Here is a 26,799-nt window from a genome sequence, read left to right as displayed (position 1 = left end):
CGCGCCTTCTCCCCGCCGCAGCCCCGGTTCCGCTTCTTCCTTTCCCGCCGCTGACCCCTGACCCCGCCCCCACTCCCTGCCCATTGGTCTACCGCCTCCCGCCTACCGGCTGACCCCCCCTCCCGGCTCCTTACCTATGACGCCCCCTCAGCGACTGCGGGAGCGCCGACTGAGCGCCGAAGGTGCGCCAAAGGTAAGCCCGTCTGCGCCCGTCCGCGGCCGGACCGCGCCCACCGCCAGAGCCCCTGGTCCCCGTGCCCGCCAGCCCCCCCGCAGGACCTACGACTTCGCTATGCTCATCGCACTCAAAACCGCCCGAGCCCCCGGGTGCTACCGAGCATCCCCGCGACGCACCCATGGACCCTTTGCCTGCCGATCCTGCAACTTCTCCTGCCTCCGAACCGGCACCGCACCCATCAAGACGGACAACAGCAACCTCAAGTGCATCCTGATCAACACCCGCTCCGTCCACAGACACGCCGTAGAACTCTGGAACCTCCTCGACACCACATCTCCAGACGTCGCCTTCCTCGCGGAAACCTGGATGAACGCCTCCTCAGCCCCCGACATCGCCATAGCCATCCCGGACGGCTACAAGATCATCAGGAAGGATCGCGTCAACCAGACCGGAGGAGGCATCGCCATCGTTCACAAAAGCACCATTCGCATCTCGACTGACTCCACCGACGCTCTCAACGCCGCCGAATACCTGCACTTCCAGATCCACACCGACCCCAAGACTACCCTCAGGGGCACCCTCATCTACAGACCCCCGGGACCACGCGCACAGTTCTGCGAAGACATCACAGACTTCATCAGCCCCCACGCCCTCCCCTCCGCCGACTACATCCTCCTCGGGGACCTCAACTTCCACCTGGAGAACAACAACGACCGCAACACCACCGCCCTGCTGGACAACCTCGCTAACCTCGGACTCAAGCAACTGGTCAACACCCCCACCCACTACGCCGGCCACACGCTCGACCCCGTCTTCTCATCCAGCAAGCACGTCACCTTCAGTCACTCCACCGGACTTCACTGGACTGACCACAGCTGCGTCCACTTCAGCTTCAAAAAGAACACGGTCCACCACCACCCGAAGCAGGTTCCCCACAGGAACTGGAGCAAGATCACCGTCGACCAGCTCGCCACCTCCCTCAGCCAGAACCCACCTGTCAGGACAACGGACCCTAACACAGCAGCCCTCGACCTCACGCAGTGGCTGACCTCCTGTGCCGACGACCTCGCCCCACTGAAGAACCCACTCACCAGGCCCAGAAGCAAGAAGGCCCCCTGGTTCACCGACGAACTCAAGGACTCCAAGAAGGCCTGCCGCACCCTCGAGAAGGCCTGGCTCCTTGACAAAACCGCCGACAACATGACCACCCTCAAATTCGCCACCCGCAGACATCACCAGCTCATCCGCACCACCAAGAAGAAATCTCTGAAGGAACGACTGGACAAGAACGCCCATGACAGCAAGGAGCTCTTCAACATCGTCAAGGAGTTCTCCAACCCCAACACCGGCAACAACGACATCACTCCCTCGCAGGACCTCTGCGACTCCCTCGCCTCGTACTTCCACCACAAGATCGCCGACATCCACAACAGTTTCGGCGCTCCACCCCCGCACCCATCAGCCGAACCTACGCACCCCGCCGCCATCCTCCAAACATGGACCGAGGTGACCCCCGAAGAAACGACACGCATGATGAGCACCATCCACTCCGGATCCCCGACCGACCCGTGCCCCCACCATGTCTTCAACAAGGCCGCCTCTACCATCGCACCCCACCTCCGAGACCTCATCAACACCTCCTTCGACACAGCAACCTTCCCGGAGAGCTGGAAGCATGCCGAGCTCAGCGCCCTGCTGAAGAAACCAACAGCGGACCCGACCGACCTCAAGAACTTCCGCCCCATCTCGCTCCTGCCTTACCCCGCCAAAGTCATCGAGAAGGTCGTCAACAAGCAACTGGCCGCCTTCCTTGAGACGAACGGATCCCTCGACCCATCACAGTCCGGATTCAGAGCCAACCACAGCACCGAGACCGCCCTCATCGCAGCCACCGACGACATCCGCGCGCTGCTCGACAACGGTGAAACAGCGGCACTCATCCTCCTAGACCTCTCCGCAGCATTTGACACTGTCTGCCACCGCACCCTAGTCCAACGCCTCAACGACACCGGCATCCAAGGGAAGGCTCTGGACTGGATCATCTCATACCTCTCCGGCAGAACTCAAAGAGTACGCCTCCCTCCGTTCCGCTCTGAGGCAACCGAAGTCATCTGCGGAGTCCCCCAAGGATCGTCGCTCAGCCCCACTCTCTTCAACATCTACATGAAACCCCTCGCTGCCATCGCACGCCAACACAACCTCAACATCATTTCCTACGCCGATGACACCCAGCTGATTCTCTCTCTCACCAAAGACCCCGACACCGCCAAAGCCAGCCTACACGGAGGGATGAGAGACGTCGCCGAATGGATGAACATCAGCCGCCTGAAATTGAACACGGACAAGACGGAAGTCCTCATCCTGGGGCCGTCGCCCTCCGCATGGGACAACTCCTGGTGGCCCCCGGCCCTAGGCACCGCACCCAAGCCAACGGACCACGCACGCAACCTGGGCGTCATCCTGGACTCCTCCCTATCGATGACCAGACAAGTCAACGCCGTCTCCTCGTCTTGCTTCCACACCCTCCGCATGCTCCGCAAGATCTTCCGATGGATCCCATCCGAGACCAGGAAGACGGTCACCCAGGCCCTCGTCACCAGCAGACTAGACTACGGAAACACCCTCTACGCCGGTACAACAGCCAAGCTTCAGAAGAGACTTCAGCGTATCCAGAACGCCTCCGCCCGACTCATCCTGGACGTCCCACGACGCAGCCACATCTCGAGCCACCTGAGAGGCCTGCACTGGCTCCCGGTCAACAAAAGGATCACGTTCAGACTCCTCACCCACGCACACAAATCCCTCCACGACCTGGGCCCAAGATACCTCAACGACCGCCTGACCTTCTACACGCCCACCCGCCAGCTACGATCCGCGAATCTCGCCCTCGCCGTCGTCCCTCGCGTCCAGAGAGCCACCGCCGGAGGAAGATCCTTCTCCTACCTGGCGGCCAAGACATGGAACTCCCTGCCCGTCCACCTGCGGCTGACCCAGGACCACCTCGCCTTCAGGAAACAGCTCAAGACCTGGCTGTTCGAGCGGTAGCAGACCCCCTCCCCCAAGCGCCTTGAGACCCTTCCGGGTGAGTAGCGCGCTATATAAATTCCATGATTGATTGATTGATTGAGCAGTGCCCCGACTCTCAGGACAGATGAAGCCCCCAGCAGTGCCCCGACTCTCAGGACAGGTGAAGCCCCCAGCAGTGCCCCGACTCTCAGGACAGGTGAAGCCCCCAGCAGTGCCCCGACTCTCAGGACAGGTGAAGCCCCCAGCAGTGCCCCGACTCTCAGGACAGGTGAAGCCCCCAGCAGTGCCCCGACTCTGGACAGGTGAAGCCCCCAGCAGTGCCCCGACTCTGGACAGGTGAAGCCCCCAGCAGTGCCCCGACTCTGGACAGGTGAAGCCCCCAGCAGTGCCCCGACTCTCAGGACAGGTGCAGCCCCCAACAGCGCCGCTGGCTCTCAGGACAGGTGCACCCCCAGCAGCGCCCTTTGCTCTCAGGACAGGTGCATCCCCCAGCAGTGCCCCGACTCTCAGGACAGGTGAAGCCCCCAGCAGTGCCCCGACTCTCAGGACAGGTGAAGCCCCCAGCAGTGCCCCGACTCTCAGAACAGGTGGAACCCCCAACAGCGCCCTTTGCTCGCAGGACAGGTGCAGCCCCCAGCAGCGCCCTGGCTCTCAGGGCCTGGTGCACCCCAGCAGTGCCCCTAGCCCTCAGGACAGGTGCAGCCCCCAGCAGCGCCCCCAACTCTCAGGACAGGTGCATCCCCCAGCAGCACCCCTGGCACTTCGGACAGGTGGAGCCCCCAATAGCGCCTCTGGCTCTCAGGACAGGTGCAGCCCCTGGCTCTTAGGACAGGTGCAGCCCCCAACAGCACCTCTGGCTCTCAGGACAGGTACAGACCCCAGCAGCGCCCTTTGCTCTCGGGACAGGTGCAGCCCTCAGCAGTGCCCCGGGCTCTCAGGACAGGTGCAGCCCCAGCCGCGACCCCCGTTTCTTAGGTGAGGTGAAGCCTCCCCTACTCCCTAGTTCTCAGGACAGGTGCAGCTCCCAGCAGAGCCCCTGGCTACCAGGACAGGTGCACCCCCAAGCAGACTCCGTGGACTCTCTCACTAAGTCACGCCGCCGCCTCCAGCTGTCCTCCCTGCACCGTTCAGGTAGAATTAATGTGCCCCTGCAGTCACCAGGGAGGGAGCTCCTAGCAGGCGGCCGCTCCCTCTCCTGAGCAGGCAGGTCTCCTCCGGGGAGTCCCGCACCAGAGCGCGGCGCTCCTCAGCAGCAGCTCACGGCCTCTCTGCTGGAAGATCTCCCAGCATGAAATGTGGGTATAAAATCACGTTCAAGAGAAATTGGCGTCTCGTACCTAAGTGCTTTAGCACATCCTCAGAGCAGAAAGCGCTACATACATGCTACTCGGGCGCGCAACGCCCATTGGGCGGAAAGAGATTTAAATTAAATGCACAGCCAACGGCAGGCGACTTGGGGGGAGGTTGGACTGTTAGTAATTCATTTAATTACTAACAGTCCAACCTCCTCCCACGTCGCCTGCCATTGGCTGTGCAGCTTCCAGGACAGACGCGCCCATGGACCTGTCGTCTCACATCAAAGTCTTCCGCAGCCTCGCCGGTCCTCCTAAGGCCATTTATTTACACGTCTGTGTGTTTCCCGCCTTCCCGTGCCCTTCCCGCCCCGACTCCTGGACGGCTGGTGCTGCCACAGGCTGGAGTGTATCTCAGGGAAATACGCGAGCAGAGAGCTGTAGGCAAGTGTAATGGCTTGTTTCTAAGCGCCTTGACAGAGACCGAGCCCTCTGCTGGGATGTAAATCGACATGTAAACATGTACTAATGGCTTAAAAATTCAAAACGTCTAATGTGAAAGTGATTTACTTCAGAACACTGGAGTTAATTTGCGCATTAAATTACATTTATCAGAAGTCTTAGGGTAGGGTGACCAGAATTTCAAAGCCAACAAGCATTTGCAATGCAATAGGTCTCGCAATGACATTATTTTGAGCTATTGGCATTGTAAATGACAATGGTTTTTTTTCCCTTAATGAAACATTAAGCAGATGCTGTAATGCAAAATGTCAACAGCTCCCTTTTATGTAAGTGCGAAATCTATCACATTGCATTTGTACTCGTGTGAGTTTTCGGACCGGAAACCCCTTGTATGCTCCGCCCAAACCCAAGAATCTGAGTGAATACACGAAAGCCTCGACATTCCGCGAATGTGGAACTCGATTCCTAGGGAACAGATCGCCAAGTAATTGTGCTTTTCCCTCCCATCCAGGCTTAAGGAGACTGCCCATGTTGTGTTTTTTATATTCAGCTACCCCCCCTTGGATATTGTAGGGTCTCGGCTTCTCGACCATGAGGGCGGGTGTTGCCATCTCCATGGAAGGTGTCTGCAGCATGTCATTCTGGAAAGTGCAGCACTAAAAATGTAACGATGGAATTAATTACGGGGCATAGAAATGAACTGTGTAACCATGACTGAACTGAAATATTGAAAATATTCAGGTGCAGAAAATAAAAGTCTTAATAATTACTTTAACAACATTTCCTGTGTTTTTGTATTATTTTAAAAAGTTAGACATTTATGCTTTTGGGTTAAAGACTTCTGCAATCCGAATACATGATTTATTGAAAAGCAGTAACAAGTTAAATTCTATTGTATGTACCCTGTGCACAGATCTATAGATCTGTGTTTTTTTTTTTTGCAGGTAAAAATGTTTGTCAATAGTAACTGTCAATTATTATAAGGTATTGACTCTAATCGACTCTAACTCAAACAAGACTGTGGCATGGCTCCTTGGGGCCAGTTCACAAAAATATAGCTGAGCGCAGAAAGTAGTACTACGGGAGAGTTCATGTCAATTGCCATACAATGTCCAAGTTCCTATTAATGACAGTGTAAAGAGGGCCCAGTCATTTCTATTTGTATTAACTGCATATGAAGATTCCCATTTTAGATATTGTGCAGCACCTCACAGAGGCTTGCAGGAGTGTGTAAATGAGTGCTACACAAGTACCCCTTTATGTATTTTAAAATGACTTTCTGAATATGCTGTTTGCATTGGGTGCGGTTCATCGCAGTTTAATATTTGCGTGGCCTTGTACTCAGCGCTTGAAAAGAAGTAACTCCCTTCCAGTGCCAGAGTAAGTGTTTGCTGCTGAGAAGTGCCTGTACTCTCTCTGGCCCTCTCCCTTTGACTGGTAGAAGTGCAGGTAATCAGGGCCTGCCAGTGCTATGCTTGGTTTATGCTCCTGAGATTAGCAAATGCCCCACAGCTGAATTTTCCAAATCACGCTGTAAGAGGCGCACAGCCGCCATGTTTAGCGTATATCAGGTGGGTTCAAACCACCTTTTTATTTCACAGAGGGCTCGGGAAATGCCGTTCTTCGTAGCTCCGCGCGATGCCTGCATTCAGGCAAGTAAACATTGTAAGTGATAAACCAATGCTAACAACACGCGTGTGTCTTCTTCCTAGTGCGGAAACATGTTTGTCTTCTAGAATGCTATCGGTTCTGTCGCAGCTGTGATAATGTAAAGCAATGGCATCATTTTAAGTAAAGTTAATGAAAGAGTTTTTATTATCATCTTTTGAATTCTAATACACAAATCCTCGCTTATGACGTATCAATAACCACAAATCGTAAATGGGCGGCAACGGAATAATTGCCATTACTACATGAACTATAATGCTAAGAACCGCCCCTTCAGTTACACTGTGTGCGCGCAAGAATTGTCGGCGCTGTGTGCGCGCAAGAATTGTCGGCGCTGTGCGCGCGCAAGAATTGTCGGCGCTGTGCGCGCGCAAGAATTGTCGGCGCTGTGCGCGCGCATGAATTGCCGGCGCTGTGCGCGCGCAAGAATTGTCGGCGCTGTGTGCGCGCAAGAATTGTCGGCGTGCACCACATAAAAATACTGTGATCCGCCGAAGGTGTACACCGGTGCTCGTGGGCCTGTGCGCATTCTCGTGTCCATATAAATATTTGCACCTACGCACATATATGTGTATTATATCTGAATGTGTAGGTATATCAATCTGCACCTATATTTATATACCTGTAAAGACGGCTTTCAATCCTGTACAGAGGTGTGCATAAGAACGTGGGTGCACGTGCAAGTGCCACAAGGCCTCATATTTAATGTGCGTCCGTCGGTATGTCTGTTTTTATTAACGTGTGCCTTTGCATATTTATTTATATAGTGCTTGCTTATAGAAATGAACCTATAGATAAAAACACATATATATCTACTATTGTTGAAATAAAGGAATGAGACGAAACAGACGTGGTAAATCAACTGTAATATTAAATCACACTGCAGTAACACATCACAGTGGGAGATGAAATGAAAAGACAAAATGCCCGTGACTAACTAAAGTCCTCACACAAAAAATCCAATGGTGGGTCCGCGAGGAAGGAGGCAGGAATGAAGGCCTCGCCGCTCCTTGGGGCAGAGAGAGGGCTCGGGCAGAGTCCCACCTCGGACGCTGCTGTCGGGCATGGGTCGGTCTGAGGGGGCTCCTTGTGGAAATTTGGCAGTCCTCGGTGCATAAAGTATCTCAGTACTTTTCACGCCGTGCATTGCAAAGGTGTGAGAGGAACATGTTGTGGGCATGTATGATAAGGACAGAGAAGCGTGCCTGTGCTCGCGCACATGCGGTCTATGTGCGACCAGTGTAAGACTGAGAGAGCCGACGTGTGACTGTGTGCACTCACACACTGCACCCGGTGTAGATACAGAGCACACAAAAGATGGAGCTCAACCCTCGCACCACACAGTACAAATAAGGTAGCAAATGGTACACAGAGCAATATGCCTATGGTCACTGCCAGTGCTTCTTTGTTACCACCCTTTCTCCTTTTGGGATGGCCCATCCGGACTGGATCCTTTGCTTCATGGCTTATTTATATAACATGCCTCCTTTAGATAAGAAATTGCTTCACAACAGCCGTGAAGCAAACGATCCAGTCCGGATGGGCCGTCCCAAAAGGAGAAAGGGTAGTGACCAAGAAGCCTCATTCTCAATCGGAGGCCACTATTTATCATCAACGATGACGCCATCCAATAACAACCATTTTCAATGCAATAGGTCTCGCATCTACAAGAGTTTGAGCTATTGGCATTGTAAATGACAATGCCTTTTATTTACTTGTTGATTTTTAACACATAAATAAAATGCATTGTTATTTACAATGCCAATAGCTCAAACTCTAGTAAATGCGAGACCTATTGCATTGAAAATGCTTGTTGTTGTAAGGCAGGGGAAAGGGGGCAAAGAAAGGACGTGAGTGGGGGTGGGAGGGACAACAACAATGAAGAACGAGGAGGGAAGGATAGGGAAAACAACAAGGATGGGAGAGGGGGTGGGAGGGATTAACAGAAGTAGCTGGAGCCTGCAAACACATACACCCTTAAGGAGTGCCTGATTTAAAGAGAATAACAAGATGACGCAACATTACGCACAAAGCCGTCCACTTTGTAACTGGGGGACCAGGTTCTAGTCTCGGTGAAGGCGCTATATCCTGTGATTCTGGGTACATCACCTCATCTTCCTGTGCGTAAAAAAATAGGGGGAAAATGTATGTGACCTTGTGTAATGTAACCAGCGCTCAAGTAAAGCATTCCAATACATTAGGGTCGAGCTTATGGTATTAAAAAAAATGCAAAAGAGGCAGGCGAAAAGACCCCTTGGGCGATGACAGCCATACCTACATCCAATCTAAAATGAAAGTTACATAATCACTGGTTATCCCGAAAATCTTGAATGGATTCAGAAACTAAGAACCCTTGTGATTATATTCAGTGGTGTTCCTTTCGTGCTCTCTGTGCACTGCGAGGTTGGTGCGCGAGCTGGAAATTGAAAAGGACTCCGCTGGCTCGCCCTCAGCCGAGTCTGAATAAACAGTGTGGGTGGTGACCATTCTGTGAGGCCCTGTTAAGGATGCAATCACTTTCTTACCCTGTGCAGAGCAGTAAATCATGCGATGCACGCCTGATTGCTGCGCGCGGAGCCCATCTAATGGCGGCTCGCGCTGCGCCGAAGAAATCCCTTTCTGGGCTTTCTCAAGCGAGAAGAGAAATCATCCATTTACCCTGCCCCTGAGTGTTTAATTAATGTAGCAAGTTCGGTGACTCCCGGGGCTCTTGTCAGATGATTTTGGGAAGGCCTGTGAAAAGTATGCGAGGAATGCAGTGATGTGGGAAGAAAAGACACGAGTTCACGCCACAAAAAGCTTTCAGCGGAGCACAATCACCGACTGTCGCAGAAAGTGCCAGAAAAAACACAAGCGGGATATTGACTACCAGATAGTTTACAAAATGCGCATGGTTTGTAATTCAAACTGTTCATTTCTCATTGCTGCTGCCAGTAGAATGTAAACAGCCAAGCCAGCAGCACGCTTGGCAACATTATCCAGCCCAGCAGAAACAAAACGAAAGCATTTAGCCATTCCTCAAAAAGTAAAAAAACAAGCCCGGCGGAGCGTGGCGCGCTTGCTTGGCGGGGGAGCGCATTCCAGGCGGGGGAGCGGATCCTTTGAAGTGCTCCCAAAAGCGGAGTGCATGGCGGCACGATGCGCGTGATTGTGCGTGTGCTAGCCATGCAAACCTCTTTTGGGAGCACTTTGAAAAGCCCTTTTACAATAGTCTCGCTTACGCGATCGCTTACGCGATAGCAAGGCGAGACCTAAAAATGAGGTTCGGGGCTTCAAGCCCCCTTCTGAAATCTCCTCTTTAACAATATGTCTCACCGAGCAAACAGCGTATGAGCGCTGCAACACTAGGTGAGACCTAAAAACCGGGACATTTCTCAAAAATAGAAGAAGGACTACAATTTCACTTCAACCCAGCGCACAGAATGACAGCGCTCCTTAGCAGAGATTTACAGAGGAGGCAGTAAGAACGTAAATAGAATGCAATTTTGAAAGCCAGTAGCATGCCTGTAAATTAAATTGCTTTCTTATAACAGCTGCTATCCCTGCTTTGCAAAATATAAAAAAATACCTCCCATCGTTTCCAGCCGACCCTCTCTAAAGCGTAATTTTTTTAATCTGCCTGGACAGCTGGTGGAAAAACAGGACTGTCCGGGCAAATCCGGGATGCCTGGTCACCCTATCATAGGGACTAATATTCTGGCCAGATTTGCTTCAAACTGACCCAAAATGTTTATTTGGATATTACTTTGCAGCTTTCAAAAGTTGCCTGAAAGTAACACAAGAATCCCAGATCAACTCTGTCTCGTCCTCCTGCTTCCACACCCTCCGCCTTCTACGTAAGACCTTCAAATGTATCCCCCTCGAACACAGAAAGACCGTCACTCACGCCCTGGTCACCAGCAGACTCGACTACGGCAACGCACTCTATGCCGGACTAAACAAAAACCTCACCCGCAATCTACAGAGCATGCAAAACGCCTCAAGACTGGTCCTCAACCTGCCAAGACACTGCCACATCTCCCAGCACCTGCGCACACTCCTCTGTCTCCACCTCGAAGCTAGAGTCACCTTCAAGATGCTAACACATGCTCACAAGGTCCTCCACGACACCAGACCAGAATACCTGAACAGCCAACTCAAAATCAACGCACCCCAAAGTACCCTACGATGAGCCCAGCTCTCCTATGCCGTGGTCCCCCGCACCAGAAAGACCAGATCGGGAGGCCGCTCCTTCTCCTTCTGCGCAGCCAAAGGTTGGAACGACCTTCCGCTCCACCTCATACAGACAACACCGCTCCCCATCTTCGTAAGAAACCTCAAAACCTGGCTCTTCGACAGACCCCCTCCTTGATGGACTGGAACCTGCGACCATCCCACCCCCCAGCGCCTTGAGACCCTTATGGGTGAGTAGTCGCGCTTAACAAACAAACACCTGATTGACAAAGCAGCGCTTTGCACTGCTGTGCTGTGCTCTGCGTCAAGGGGGCATTCCATGGGCAGTGCATGGGTGTTCCATGGTTTTTGATGCACAGCCCTATTTACTAACAATAAAGAGGGTTTTGCTCCAAAAAGTAACACCTCTTTGGGGCAGGTGTTAAAAAGGAAAAATATTTTTATTTCTCCACACTTACCCAACTTTACATGTGGATTGCACTGTACAGCACACAGCCAATGTGGGAAAAAGTTTTAAAGTTTGTCTAAGCATGGTATTTTAAGTGACACTGCTGCTGCCCAGGTTTTTCTGCCTGGGTTTTCCCACTCACCATTCTTCCTGCCAACATAAGGACCGCCCACGCCAGAACCTACTTAATTCAGGTTACAGCGCAACCGCATTATTAGGCGCTCCTAGCTTGCCACTTGCCAGTGGCCTCCAGTTCCTACTTGTTCCAGCCTGATTCAGTTACCTCCTTTTGACCAAGGGACCCCGCCGCTACCTGGGATTTCCCACCTGGGTTGCCTTTCTCACCGTTCTTCCCATCAACAGTTGCCCGCTCACCCCAGGACCTACTTAATGCAGGCCGCAGTGCGACTGCGCAGTACATGCAAACAGGGGACGTGGCCAGGGGGTGTGCCGATAGCGTGCTAAAGGAGCACCAAATGCAAGTCCGTCTATGCCTGTCCCCATCCAACACAACACCACAACCACAGCTAGCTGCGGACAGTGCACGTAGGAGCGATGGGGCGCGGTGGGGGGGTTCGAAAGACGACAATGAGGGAAGAGAAAATAAAAAAGAAACCCACTTACCTTGCGCTCGCCACTTTGGCGATGCGGCGAGCGCAAGGTAAGTGGGTTTCTTTTTTTAAATTTTAGCTTCCCTCGCCTGTCGACTCAAACACCCCCCCACACCACCCCACCGCTCTTACCTGCACTGGCCATGGCTGACCACAGCTGCAGCCACCACCGGAGCCAACTAATGCCGCCATTACTCCTCTGCTATTCTCCGTGACCTCATCAATGCACACCGGCAAACACATTACTGTTGTGCATTCCCCAGAACCACTGTAGGACTTTTCTACGACACCCAGTGTCATTTCACCTGTCAGACACCAACACAACCACCTCCAAACAATCAACACACACCACCACCTCCCCCCCACACCAACTGTCCGCTATGCTCCTCAAAGTCCATTCCCTCAGGAAACACTCCACCAAAATCTGAGACCTCTCCAACAGCAACACACCGACCTCCCCTTCCAGACCGAAACATGGGACAACCCAGCCTCCAACCTAGACATTGCCACAGCCATCCCGCCCGCCTACAAAATCATACACCAGGACCAAACCCACTAACCAGGCAGGGGACTTGCGATCCTCTACAAAAACACGATTGACTGCACCACCTCCATTGACTCAACTCCAACCTCATAGAACACCTCCACTTCAAAATACAACCATAAGGGCTCCCGTGCCAATCTCCCCGGGCCCCAAGTGGAATTCTGCAACCACATTGCAGACTTCATCACTCCCCTCGCCATCAGTTCACCCAAGTGCATCCTCCTTGGGGACCTAAATTTCCGCCTAAAAGACACCAAACCCATGGTCTTCCTCGACAGCCTCAGCAACCTCGGACTCACCCAGCTCGTCCAAGCACCAACCCACACAGCCGGCCACACCCTCTACCCTATTTTCTCCTTCAGAGAAAGACACGCTAACCTCCTAAGGCTGTCTTCCAGAGGAGCAATAACCTAAATATGCTGTTCTAGACTTGTAACATTTTTAAAAATTACGTACTTGCATTGTCAACTCCTGCTGTGTTGCTCTCAGGCAGCGCTTTGTGCTGACTGCTGCGCTGTGCTTGGGGAACGCTTTTCTTTTTAAAACTGCCTTTTAAAACTGTATACTTCACCAGCACTTACACATCTTCACTTCCTTTTAACCTAACGGCACTTCCGCTGCTGCTAAGCGGTCTAGTGCTCAGGGACACTCAGCTGCTGCACAGCAGGGCTGATTGGTGGGGGGGAGGAGCTGACCTAATATCTGCCACGCTGGAGCAAGCGCGCAGGCAGAGAAAGACGCGCTAACCTCCTAAGGCTGTCTGCCAGAGGCGCGGTAACCTAAATATGCTGTTCTAGACTTTTAACATTTTTAAAAATTACGTACTTGCATTGTGAACTCCTGCTGTGTTGCTCTCAGACAGTGCTTTGTGCTGACTGCCGCGCTGCGATTGGGGAACGCTTTTCTTTTTAAAACTGCCTTTTAAAACTGTATACTTCACCGGCACTTACACATCCTCACTTCCTTTTACCCTAACGGCATTTCCGCTGCAGCTAAGCGGTCTAGTGCTCGGGGACACTTAGCTGCTGCACAGCTGGGCTGATTGGTGGCGGGGAGGAGCTGACCTAATATCGGCCACGCTGGAGCAAGCGCGCAGCGCACGTGCGCAGCTTCAGCGCGCCAAAGGCAAGCCCGTCTGCGCCCGTCCGCGCCCAGCCGGAACCAGGGGCCAGAACCCCTGGCCCCCCGCTGATCTACTCGGCAACAAATTTGCTGACCCTCACCACAAGTGGCCACGTCCTAGATGCCAACTCCATAGCCAAGCTGCAGGCAGAAGACCTACTGAGGAGAAATAGAGCTAAAGTTATATCTAGGTCTCCACGCACACCCGCCCAGGAAACTACTCCTCTTCCCGTAGCCCCAGGTCTGAAGGTAGCGGTTCTTAATACACGTTCCCTACAGAAGCACCACCTTGAGGTCTCCTCATTACTGCAAGATGGTGATACAGATATTCTGGCCCTCACGGAAACCTGGTTAGGGGACTCGTCAGCCCCAGACATCATTGCAGCCCTTCCAGTGGATTTTGATGCCCTCTGGCAAAATAGACCTGGGGACACTAGGGGAGGGGGGGTGGCCGTATTCTTCAAAAAAAGTTTAATGGTTACTAAGATAACGGCAGAAAATTGTGATAATGCAGATATTCTAGAGGTTAAAATCTCCTTTAAATCATCCTGCATCTTACTCTTGGTAGTCTATCGCCCCCCGTGGACCACCCCCAGCTTTAATGACCTCTTCCTGGAGCTCATTACCGATCTATGCTCTAGATATAAACGTCTCCTAGTAGTCAGTGATTTTAACTATCACTGGGATGAAGCACAGAGAGAGCCATTGGCTGGCCAATTTGAGACCGCCATGCTCTCAATGGACCTTCACCAACTGGTCAATAGCGCCACTCATGAAAAGGGCCATACCCTTGACCTCATTTGGACATCACAGCCTTGGGCGGACATAACAGATATTTGCCCTTGTGCCTGGTCCGATCATTCGCTACTTAGATGTTGGGTCCCGAGTGACAGTCAGCTGCTGCAATCTCCACCCGTGTGCAGAAAGGTGAGAAATTGGAGAAATATCGAGGCAGATCATCTAGTAGCTACCCTGTACTCACTCCCGTCCCCAAGGACTAAGATAGTGAATATTGACCAGGAGAGTGAAGCATTGCTGGCTAATTTACGCAAAGCCATAGATGTAGTAGCCCCAGAACGGAAGGAGAAAGTCAGAGACAAACGAAAGGGGGCCCATGGTTTGATGAACCACTGAGAAGAAAAAAAAAACCTCCGCCAAGCTGAGGGGCGGTGGCGCAAAAGCTATGACTCAGCGGAATTGAATGCCTATAAAGCCCTTCTCACCTCCTATAAATCAGCCATTATAACTCGGAAAGCGGAGTATTATGAGGGAAAGATTACTGAGGCAGCTAACATACAGAAAGAAACATTCGTAATTCTGAAAGAACTAAGCCAAAAGGCTGAGAAGAAATCCACAGTCGCATCACTCGACTGTAATGTCTTTCCGGCATTCTTTCTTCATAAAGTCAAAGATATCTTTACAGAAATCGCTAATACCCCGACTAACCTCGGCTCCTCCCTCAAGACCCAGCCCCCGCCTTCCTCTGGTAGCCAACTCACAAACTTCCCAAAAATTGACTCAGCCACCATATCCCTATTAATAAATCGCACCAAATCAGGCTCCCGGGCAGATCCCTGCCCTCCGAGAATTTTTCAAATGATCCTTCCAGGGCTGGAAAAACAAATCCCTGCGTTACTAAACAACTCCCTGGAAACTGGCTACTTACCGAACAACTTAAAAGAAGGCAGGGTCACCCCCCTGCTGAAGAAACCGGGTGCAGATGCCTCAACTTTAAAGAATTACATTCCCACCTCTCAGCTCCCCTTCCTGGCAAAAGTGTTAAAACAACATGCAGTGGCGTAGCTAGACCATGTGGCGCCCGGGGCTATCCCTCAGATTGCCCCCCCCCCCCGGGGGGGGGGGGGGGGGGGGAGGGCATGCACTTCAAAGAGGTCCGAGAGACACGTAGTATCGCCGCTAATAGTTACCTTGATCCTGCAACTTACATGCACATACATGACACGGATGAGGCAGCTTAAAAACAGTCACCACCACAGAGCAATGCCACACAACAAACATGCACAAATATTCTTGCCACACATCGGGCCCGGCTCCAGGAATTTTTGTTTGGGTGGGCCAAGGGTGTATTTGGGTGGGCCACTGCGGGCTCGATTTGTCGCATATATGTCTGGGCAGGCCTGCTTCAGGGCCCTCCTTTATCTCTTCTTAGTCTTATAAGAACCAGTAAAACTCACTCTTTTCCAAATCTCTTTCTAAATATTATCACTTTCCATGTAATGTTCCTTTGATGGGAAGAGGAGGTTTCTGAGGTTGGAGTATCAGGCAAGTAATACTACTCAGGCTCCATCTGTTCGAGCCTTCATGGAGGATCCCTCTTCATTACTACCTCCACCTGACCCCGGACTCTGCAACGCACTCCCTTACAGGCTCCCTCTGTGCGAGCCTTCAGGGAGAATCCCTCTTCATTACTACCTCTACCTGACTCTGGACTCTGCAACGCACTCCCTTACAGGCTCCCTCTGTGCGAGCCTTCAGGGAGAATCCCTCTTCATTACTACCTCTACCTGACTCCGGACTCTGCAACGCACTCCCTTACAGGCTCCCTCTGTGCGAGCCTTCAGGGAGAATCCCTCTTCATTACTACCTCCACCTGACCCCGGACTCTGCAACACACCCACTTACAGGCTTGATTATCCACTACTCCTCTCTCCAGTGCACCTTATCTCACAGCTGACCTTGGGCCCCAGCCCCATATCAGGCACCATCGGGCTCCACTTTGCTTTTTTCCGGTAAAAACATTAGTAAAATCACCTTCAAACTTAAAACATTGAATATAGCAGTAAATATAATTAGCACGCACTTTAAAGTATGTTCCACAGTAGCCCTTATGACCCGACTGCTAATTAAATAAACAAAAACAGAAAGGCCATGACAGGGCCGGCTTTAGCGCTGATGCAAAAGTCTTTTTTGGCGCCACACCAATAACCTCTTTCTCCGTAAATACCTTTACTACCACCTTCCAACAGGGCCCCTCATCCCTCCATGCCCCCCCCATTGACCTCCTCCTCAGATTCCCTCACTACCTCACGCCACAAGTGCCCCTCATCTCCCCATAGCCCCTCCCCCTCATGACCTCCTCCTTGGACTCCCTCACTGCTACCATCCACCAGTGCCCCTTATCTCTCTGTAGCCTCTCCCCCTCATTACCTCCTCCTCAGACTCCCTCACTACCACCCTCCACTAGTGCTCCTCATCTCACCCTAGCTCCCCCTCCACACCATGACCTCTTCCTCGGATTCCCTCACTGTCACCCAGGGCACAAGTCCTAAAAAAATGGGGGGACGCTGACGTCACAACAGCAAGTGATGTCACGAAAGGTGGCTTGCACCATCAGACTCATTGCCTCCCCTCGCTCACCCCTTAGATGCCATTGCATCAGAGAAGCCAGCGCGTGAGCAGCGTTCTGAATGGGCTCCGATCTCGCCCCAGAGAGGCCAAAGAGTAAATGTGTGGCTCCATTTGCTCCAGTAATCGAGCTCCCGTTAAAATAAGTGAGGGGACGCCATCCACCCGCCTGGTACCCCGACTCGAGCCCTGCAGTCACCCTCCACCAGTGCACCTTATCGCTCCACAGCCCCTCCAACTACCTTCTCCTCAGATTCCCTCACTGCCACCCTCCACCAGTGCCCCTCATCGCTCCACAGCCCCTCCCACTACCTCCTCCTCAGATTCCCTCACTGCCACCCTCCACCAGTGCCCCTCATCGCTCCGTAGCCCCTCTCTCATATGCATTTGTTGTTTAGCGCTACTCATATCAGTGTAGTGTGTCAGCACTTTACACCACGAACACATTATACAGAGACAATGAATCATACAAGTTTGTAAATCAGTCTACAGGGAATGTCACATAAGCCAATGAGGATTACAAGGTGTATGAATCACATGTCCTCCATACTGGTGGGCAGTATATTTTGAGAGGGTTTGGTCTGGGGAAAAACAACCTTAGGAGTTAAAGAGTATTCCATGGGGGTCAGCTTTACTGATAAAAATGTATCTCTGCCCAAACATACTCATTTTAGCAACATTAGAATGATGAAAGACTGAGGAAGGTCTAACTATATCACAAAACAAATCTATACCATTCACGTTTGTTTGCAGCTCTTTGATGACAGTTCATTGGTCGCTGTCCTATGTTAGGATTGTAACTTCTCAACTGCAAGTAACACAAGGATCTCTGTGACAAAGGCAGCAACCCACTGAGCTTCCACATAAAATACAGTTCATCTGCATTTAAAAACTACTAACAGACAAATGATTGCTCTCCAGCGGATCATTCATCACCAGCCTTATTGGGGCATCTTGTATTGTCTTATTGTTGTCCTGCATCAGCCATGATAATGATAAAAACTGTTTAAATGAAGTGCACACCAAGTATGTGTCCTGCTTTCCCTGTGCAGATTTTTAAAAGAAAAACAAATAGTAACACATTCTCTTTCCTACTACTCCATTAGTCAAACTTTGGGTCACAGCCTGATGTGATAAACTGCTGCAGGGGTCAGGAAAGGTGAATAGGAATAAACAAACTTCTTTTGTCCTGTGCTGCATAGAAAAAGAAATATCCACGCAGCAGAACAGTAGGCAAAGGTTACCGTTGTCAAAGAAAGGTTTTTTTGTCGCCTTGGTGGGCCTGGCCCACCCGCTAGAACCGGGCCTGCACCCTACTCACAAGACAATGAAGTAGTGTTTGTGGCGTGGCCGGTGTAGGAGCAGAGTCAGCGTGTCCGCGCTCAGAGCTGAGCCTTGTGCTCCTCAGTAGACGGAAATCTGGAGTGGGATAATCAATAGACCCGGATGTATCTGTGGCAGCGACTGTCGACTCGTGTGTGCATTTCCATACGTGAATTTGAGAGCACATCTGCATGTGCACACATTCTTATGTAAGCATGTGGAAACGAGCACTTCTGTCACTACCGTGCCTAAAGGACTGTCACGTGCTAGAAGTGTACTTTGGGCAGAGGGTGCGGGCACGGCGTCACCAGGAGGTGTGGGCACCTGTCGAGGCTGCCTTTCACTTCCAGAGCCTTTGGTGTGAAGGGAGGGGCGGCCCAGCCCTGTGCGTGTCATTTGGGTCACCCCCCACTCTCCCCCCATCAAGCACAGATTACCTGGTGCTGTGCACACGGCACCCGTGCATGTCTGGGAGCCAGAAGCTGGGCAGGCAGCAGAGGGCAGGACAGCAGGCAGCAGAGGGCAGAACGGACAGGCAGCAGAGGGCAGGACAGCAGGCATCAGAGGGCAGGCAGAGCAGCGCCCCCGCCTGCAGCGCTGCTCACCAGGTAAGTGTCACGGCTATTGCGTGAAGTGTGTCATTAGACTGCGTGTAAATCCTTTAAATTCCACATGATAAAAACTATTTAAATGAAGCGCACACGAAGTACGTGTCCTGCTGGGCCTGCGCGCATATTTTTAAAAAGAAAAGAAACACATTCTCTTACCTTCTACTGCACCAAAACGAATTATCCACGGACGCAGCAAAGCAGACTGCCCCAGGCCACAAGGTCCTCACGAGAGTGCGTAGTGGTGAAGCGCGTGACGCGTCACCGCTACGTTCTCATCGCGAGGGCCGGGCAAAAATGTAGCCCAGGGCCATCATTGGTAGCGCTGGCGCGCGCTTTTCAAGATTGACGGCCCTGGAGCAGGCAGCAGGCTAGGATGCGACGTCATTGCGACCAGTATATGCGGACGGCGCCGCGCGGGCAGATTAAGGGTCTAAAACATTATGGTGGCAATTGCAGCAGCAGGCGCTGACGCACTGGCGCACTCAGCACTACAACCAAGGTCAGTGCGCGCAGCGCGCTGCTTGCTGCACTCAAACTGGGCTGCCCGGCCGCGGCGGACTTTATAATTTATTTAGTGACACTGTGTCCCTAAATAAATTATAAAGGCCGCCGCCCTAAATATAGTGCCGCCTGGGGCGGTCCGCCCCCACCGCCCCCCCCTAGCTACGCGCCTGACAACATGTACTAAAGACACTCTTGAACTACTTGGAGGACCACCAGCTACTCCAAGCTAGACAGGCAGGCTTCAGAGCCCACCATAGTACTGAGCTAGTGATGCTGTCTGTTCTTGACGAGCTCAGAGTCATGGCTGACAACAAACAGCCGAGTGCCCTGATTTTATTAGATCTATCAGCGGCATTTGATACGGTCAGCCATAAAAAGCTGCTGACTCGTCTCTCCGACCTGGGCATCAGCGGGCCAGCACATCAATGGCTAAAATCATTTCTGTCGGACCGGTCTCAGAGGGTTCAGTTGGGTAAGCATACATCGGATCTGGGCACTCTTGCCTGCGGTGTACCCCAGGGTTCCGCGCTATCCCCACTCCTTTCTAATATTTACTTGCAACCCCTAGTGAAGACACTGGCTCACATGGATTGCTATGTTTTCAATTACGCTGATGATACCCAACTCCTCATCCGGATTAGCAACTCTTGTCAGGCCCAGGAGTCAGCCAAAAAAGTTGCTTAGATTTACAGTGAACTGGATGACGGCCAATTCTCTGAAAATAAACCCTGATAAGACCGAAGTGCTCATAATTCCAGCAAATAATAGTCCTTGGTGTAACCTTTTCTGGCCACCGGAATTGGGTGCTGCCCCAGTACCAGTCCCGGCTGTAGAAAGGCTGGGTTTGAAAATTGACTCCGAGTTGTCCATGTCCAGCCAGAGCACTGCGGTGGTAGGAACCTGTATAGGACTGCTGAGGCAGTTACGGAAACTTGCTCCTCTTCTATCAACGTCCTCATTACAGACAATTCTCTCCGCCACTGTCATCTCTAGGTTAGACTATGGGAATGCCCTTTACATCGGCCTCCCTAGAAACTTATCAAGAGATAGCAGGTGGTACAGAATGATGCGGCCAGGCTCATTCTCAGACTTCCCAGAAAGACCCGCGCTACCCCTCTACTACACAAATTGCACTGGATCCCCATCAAACAGAGAACTCAGTTCAAAGGCTTATGTATTGCCCACAAGGCAATTTATGGCCAAGCACCAGTGTATATAAAAGAATGCCTAAAGAAATATGTTCCTGGCTGGACACTGCGATCATTTGAGGCCTGCCATTTAGCTCTTCCCCGATATATCACAAAATCCAATGGGGGTGGAGCATTCCCTGTCCTGCTTCCACAAATTTGAAATAACTTACCTGAGTACCTCCGCAGGGAACCGGTTCTCCTTACTTTTAGGAAACAACTTAAAACGCTCCTATTTAGAGAGGTGCTAGCCACAGTGTAATTTCTGGTTTGCTGCTTATGTTTCCATCTGCCGTTAGTGACTTGGTCACTTTTCTCTACAAACACGTAGAGACCTGAAGGGGATTTTGCGCTATATAAAAATGCATATAACATAACATTCAACAACAAGATCACCACGATCCACATGACCAGGCTCACATGGTCCGACCACTATATTGTACATTTCAAGATTCCCGCCCCCAATAGACCCGACCAGAAAAACCCAAAGCACCTTCAAGACACTGGGGCAAAATATGCAAAGAAAACTGGACAATGACCCTACACAAATGCCCACCCAACCACACCAGGAACCTTGATGTCGATACCAAGCTCTTCAATAAATTAGAAACAAGACCTACAAAAACAAAAAACGACCCAGCTGGTATACAAATGACCTCAGGGAGTCCAAGCGCCACTGTAAACAACTTGAGAGAAAATGGAGACTCAACAAAAACACCACCTCAAGATCCATATACAAAGCCAACCTCAATCTCTAGCACCAACAACTATGAGACTCAAAGAAAGAGTCCCCAGCTCTCAGACTCAAAGCCAGCTCCAACAATGGCAAAGAACTCTTCACCATCATCAAGGAGCTCTCCAGACCCTCAGCTGCCAACAAGATCATCCCATCCCAAGCACTCTGCAAAAACATCTCAAACGTCTTCAAACAGAAGATTGCCAAGATCTACAACACATTCGACCCACATCATACCAATACGAACTCCCCCAGACCAGTCGGACACCTCCTTTATCAAGAAACAGCAACTAAGCAACTGTAAGCCTCTCTTGAATGAAGAAACCAATGCCCTGATAAATGCAATACACGTAGGTACCCCCTGAGACCCTTGCACTCACTTTATATATAACCTTGGAAGAACCATCATCTCCCCCACGCTCATTGCTATCCACAACACTTTCAAAACCATTGCCACCTTTCTGTCTTACTTGAAAAATACAGAAGTCAACACCCTTTTGAAGAAACCAACAGTGGACCCCGACAGCCTCAGCAGGTACAGACCCATTTGCTCCTGCCTTTTCCAGCTAAAGTGATGGAGAAAGCCATCAATACCCAACTCGCAGACCACCTAGAACTCCGTCAACTCCTAGACAGCACTCAATCAGTTTTTCAGACCAACCACAGCACAGAGACAGCCCTCGTTATGCCACAGATAACATAAGAAGCATCCTCCACCGAGGAAAAATGGGCGCACTCAACCTCTCGTCAGCCTTCTATGTTATCTCCCACGATTCACTCATCAGAAAGCTTCAGAACTTGGGCATCTGTGGACTGGCTCTCAAGTGAATATCTTCCTTCCTCATGGACAGAACTCAATGAGTTAGACTTCCCCGCTACACCTCAGAATCCTAAAAAGAAGCTCATGCTAACAATCTCTCAAGGATCTTCGCTCAGCCCAACACTCTTCAACATCTATATAGCGCCCCTCGCAGACATCGTTTGAGCCCATGTGTAGGAGGCTGGCTTAGTAAATGGTGCACACTTATCTAAGTAAAGCACCCTGCACTAATCCAGACAACCCTTATGGTGATTTTAGTGGTCTTAGACAACCACACAAAGCTCTCTAAGTGGTAGCTGTAGAGAGCAGCCTTCAGGTTTAGTCCAGAAGTGTAAAGCAGCTTGTTTTACCCGTGCTAATCATATAGTGTAGGTTAAGTGAAAAAGAACCACACAGTGTAGTTATAAAAATATGTACTTATTATAAACACTCACTAACGCATTGCAATATCGCCTCTCCAGAGATATAATCACAATACACGTAATACTTCGGTAATAGAACAAGTAAGTAGCACAAATACACAGTGGTCTCCAGGGGGAGTCTAAACCATATGCTAATAAAGTGGAATGCGACCCATGACCGAAGTTGAGACTGGACCCAGAAGACGTTGAAGTGTTGGGGACCCAAGGAACCACCCAAGGTAAGTACCCAGGACCCCCACGGAGGCCGTGTGCAGAGTGGGAACACAACCATTTGATCAACACAAGTCAATCGGGAAGTCGCGGTTGCAGTTTTTAAAAAATAGGACCCTTTCCAGAGGACCCTGAGGAAACCCTGTGAAAGATTGGAGAATCACCCCCCCCGTGGAATGCCCGGGAACCAGAATACCTGCAGCAGAGAAGCCGGGTGCATAGGTGCTAATTGACATCGGAAACCTCCGTAGAGCACAATGGAGGACTATAGTAAAGATGTGGCTGGCGAAGAAGGTGGAAGAGTCCAGTGGAATCCAAGTGTGAGTCCAGGATGAGAGGTACTGCAAGCAGAGCAGACAGAGTCCATGCCTCTTAGGAGTGACCAGGAGGCATTGAGAACGAATGCCCACAGATGTCGAAAGATGCAGGAGAGTCGACAGCGACCTTGGCACTGTAGCTGTGCGGACCAGGCAACGCTGTGGAAGACCAGGAGCCAGTCATGAGCTGTCCCATGTCAGATGTAAAGAGCCAGGGAGTCGGTGTCCGACGGGAGCACCAACAAGCCTTGGCAATGGCAACAAATGTAGCAGATGAAAAAGGTGCAGTGTCAGGACCAGCAAGGTCCAAGGGACTCACCACAAGTAGGTAAGTCAGAGAAGGCCCTGTTCAAACAGGGGAGTCCACAAAGAAGACCCTCGAGAGGACCCACAGGCCCAAAGCACAGGAGTCGCAACAGGACCTCAAGCAGCTCACCAATGATGAAGGCCCACGGTGCAAAGGAGGTGGAGAGGACAAAGATCTTGGTAGCAAGAGATGCTGGAGCTTCTTAGAGACCAAAGATCTCTGGTGAAGAGAGTCAACAAGCCATGCCAATGGCAAATCGACGTGGCACACTGGTGTACTGCTCCAGTGGTTCCAACGAGGGATACTGACTTTAAATTGGCTGTGAAGACAGTGCAGGCCTCGAGTAAATTGCAGAACCACCACCTGTGTTGCTGAACCTTTCAAAGACAGCGGGAGCTCAGGATCAACAGACTGGTAAGCGTCATTGCGGTGCCTGCAGATGCAGGGGAGTGACTCCTTCACTCCAAGGAAGATTCTTTTGGGTGTCTTGGATGTTCACTGGCCTGTAGAAGAACCTGTATGGAGCAAAGGTCCAGAGCAGGGGCCAACGGCTCCCTGAAGTGGTTCCAACTGGAGCATGCAAGAAGGGCACCAAATGTGCCCTTCAAAGCAGGCTAGTGGTGCTGGCAGCTGCTCCCACCCCAGCCCAGTACACTAAATCCTGTCTGAGAGGTGGTCACACCTGCCTGTGACAAGAAACCTATTGTCCGACCTTCCCCTTCTTGAGCTTGGCTCAGCAGCAGGAGGGCAGAATTGTGTCTGTGATCGGCAGCAGCCATAGCTTGCTGACAGACTCTGGAGGACTGGTACCGGGAACACCGAGGGCCCACAGTGCATGGAATCAAACACCCAACACCGTTTACGGTGTTAGGGTATGAGTCCAACATGTTTGATACCAAACACGCCAGGGTTCGATACAGCCAGTTTAGAGTTAGCCATTGCATAATGACGCATGGCTACTCTATGTATCGTAATGGCTGATGCAGTTACAACGATGGAGAATGAACTCCTGGGATTCTAAGGGTGTCATGCAGGGGCACCCTCACACTTCTAACAATCACCCTGCCTTCAGGACTGAAAGGCCTGCCTTAGAGTTGACTTATAGGTTTTAAGTGCAGTGATCTCAGTATATATAAGAAAACGTATATGTGTCATAAGTGGTGCTAGCACAGGCTTACACAGGCTGCAATGGCAGGCCTGGAGTCACAATTTGAGTGAGTGGTATCCCATGGGTGGCAAAACACATGCTTCAGCCCAGGGGGGACCCCTGGGGTACCTATCCCCTGGGTACCTTAGTACCATATGCTAGGGACTTACAAGGGTACACCAGTGCCAATCTGGGGGTACCTATGTACTCACCATGGTTCAATTTAGGGAGGACGCACAGAGATTGGGATCCGGTAAAAGTAGGGTTGACCATTAAAGCAGATCCTCCTTTTCTACATCGTGGTATAAACATAGTATCCTCGGCAGACAACACACAGCTCATCCTCTCCCTTACCAACTCAGATAGCACTGTCAAAGCAAACTTTGCCGACTGCAAGAGCAACATCGCTGCTTGGATATAAAACAACTGCCTCGAGCTCAACACCGACAAAACCGAAGTTTTAATCTTCGGCAACAACCACTTACTCTGGGACGCAGCTAGGTGGCCCTCCCAACTTGCCCACCCCCCCACCTACCACTGGGGACCAATCCATGAACCTCGGGATTATCTTGGACACCAACCTCTCCATGAGCAGACAGATCGACACCGTCTCTTTGTCCTGCTTCCACATCCTGCAAATGCTGAGCAAGATTTTCAAGTGGATCCCACTGAACACCCGACGAACAAACAACCAAACTCTTATCACAAGTAGATTTGATTACGGAACTGCCCTCTGCATCGGAATCACAGCCCATGTCCTATGCTGACTCCAAGCTACCCAGAATGCTGCTGCCAGACTCATCCTGTACATCCCGCGAAATAACTCATCTCTCCACACCTCAACAATCTCCACTGGCTCCCTGCCCAGGAAAGATGTAAGTTCAAGCTACAAAGTTCTCCACAACACTGGTCCAGTTTACCTCAACCACCGCCTCAACTACTACTAACCCACCAGCAGTGCTTTAAATGGCCGCTTCTCACCGGTACGGAGTACCATCACTTCCAGTTTTTCTAGCCGTCAGTACCGGCATTTTCTTTAATCGGGGAGACCACCGGTACCCTGATTCATGGCATGGCAGGCTAAGGTTTGGTATCGCCTCCATAGCGGGACAAATGCCGCTCTGCTTCTGGATATCGCAGTCGCACTGAGCCCCTGAAGTAGCCTTTTGCAGAGACGCTGCTAACGTCCAGTAGCGCCCATTAGAATTTTCCCACACTGTCGGGGTTGGGGAGGGCTTGCTTAGCGCTGTGATTAACAGGACAGGGGCTAGGCAGACCCTGCACTGTTGGTTAGGCGTTCAACAACCATTCTGCTGAAAGTGCTTTAGCCCCCCTGCTCATTGTCTGCTAGTGCTGGTGAGCACTAGGCTGACCGAGAAGAAGCTGTCTCTGACAGCCAAGGCGCTTCTGTAGTCCTTAGCTCAGCCGCTTTTGTGTATATGTCTGCTTGTTTCTTTGTGTGTATGCACGCTTGAGGATAAATAGCATTGTGCTAAACAACAACAAATAACGGTATGACATTAAGAAGTTGCAAATATTACAAAACAAAGGACATTTTTTTTACATAATATCCTGTTTGGCTTTCATTTTGTGTAGTGATTTAACCTGTTTTGTTAAGATAAATGCATTTCTGTTGTGTTTTGATATGTGATGTAACAGGTACAGAAGTCATTTTGTATCATCATATCTCGGCCTTAGCCCCGCCCATAGCCCTGCCCACTTGCCACACTTCTAGCTCATTTTAATGAGTACCTACACTTATTTTTCCCATTTAAAGCACTGCCCACCAGACACCTTCGATCTGCGTCCCAGGCAAGAGCACACCTCCCTAGCATCAAGAAGACCAGAAGCGGAGGACGCTCCTTCTCCTACCTCGCAGCTATGTCCAGGAACAACCTCCTGAAACACCTCAGAACCTCCCCTCTCTCATGGACTGCTGAAGGAATCTCAAGATATTGTTCTTCTAGACGAAACATGCATGATCTCCTTCCCTTCAAGCCTGCCCTACTCGGTGCCTAGATACCTTCACGGGTGATTAGCAGCGCTCTACAAATTCACATAACATAACATACTGGAATGGCACTCTTACGGTACCAAACCTATGCTAGACATGTTGCTAACACCGTGCGTGGCGCTCGTCAGTCTGAATGTGCACCAGTGCTGGGAAAAGAGCAGGAAAGCAACGGCAGTGTCCCGCTTTCTCCCGCTCACGCAACGCAGCACCGCCACTTCAGTTGGTGTGCTTCTTTCCATGAGTTTATAGTAATTCTGTTCCATAGTTTCTAATCATAAACCTAGAAAAAATTCATGCCTCACATGAGGAT

The 26,799-nt window shown here is 51.1% G+C and overlaps 1 protein-coding gene across 3 annotated transcripts in view; it reads right to left on the bottom strand.

The window, feature by feature from the left end:
- Positions 1–26,799, bottom strand: part of LOC146869239 (uncharacterized) — a 462,683-nt gene that overhangs the window by 76,658 nt on the left and 359,226 nt on the right. Inside the window, exon 1 of one of the 3 annotated variants that reach the window (XR_014978995.1) lies at positions 12,860–12,992. The exons of 1 other annotated variant lie outside the window; for it this stretch is intronic. The gene's annotated coding sequence lies outside the window, so the exon portion shown is untranslated. Of the gene's footprint in view, positions 1–4,363; positions 4,535–12,859; positions 12,993–26,799 lie in introns of those variants that run through there. One more of the 3 variants, XR_014978999.1, reaches the window with a different exon arrangement.

The sequence above is a fragment of the Triturus cristatus genome, chromosome 1_1, assembly GCF_964204655.1.
Source record: "Triturus cristatus chromosome 1_1, aTriCri1.1, whole genome shotgun sequence".
In the NCBI taxonomy this organism is placed as follows: Eukaryota; Metazoa; Chordata; class Amphibia; order Caudata; family Salamandridae; genus Triturus; species Triturus cristatus.
Note: the sequence above shows the minus strand (reverse complement) of the source record. Positions and strands in the feature narration are given on the sequence as shown.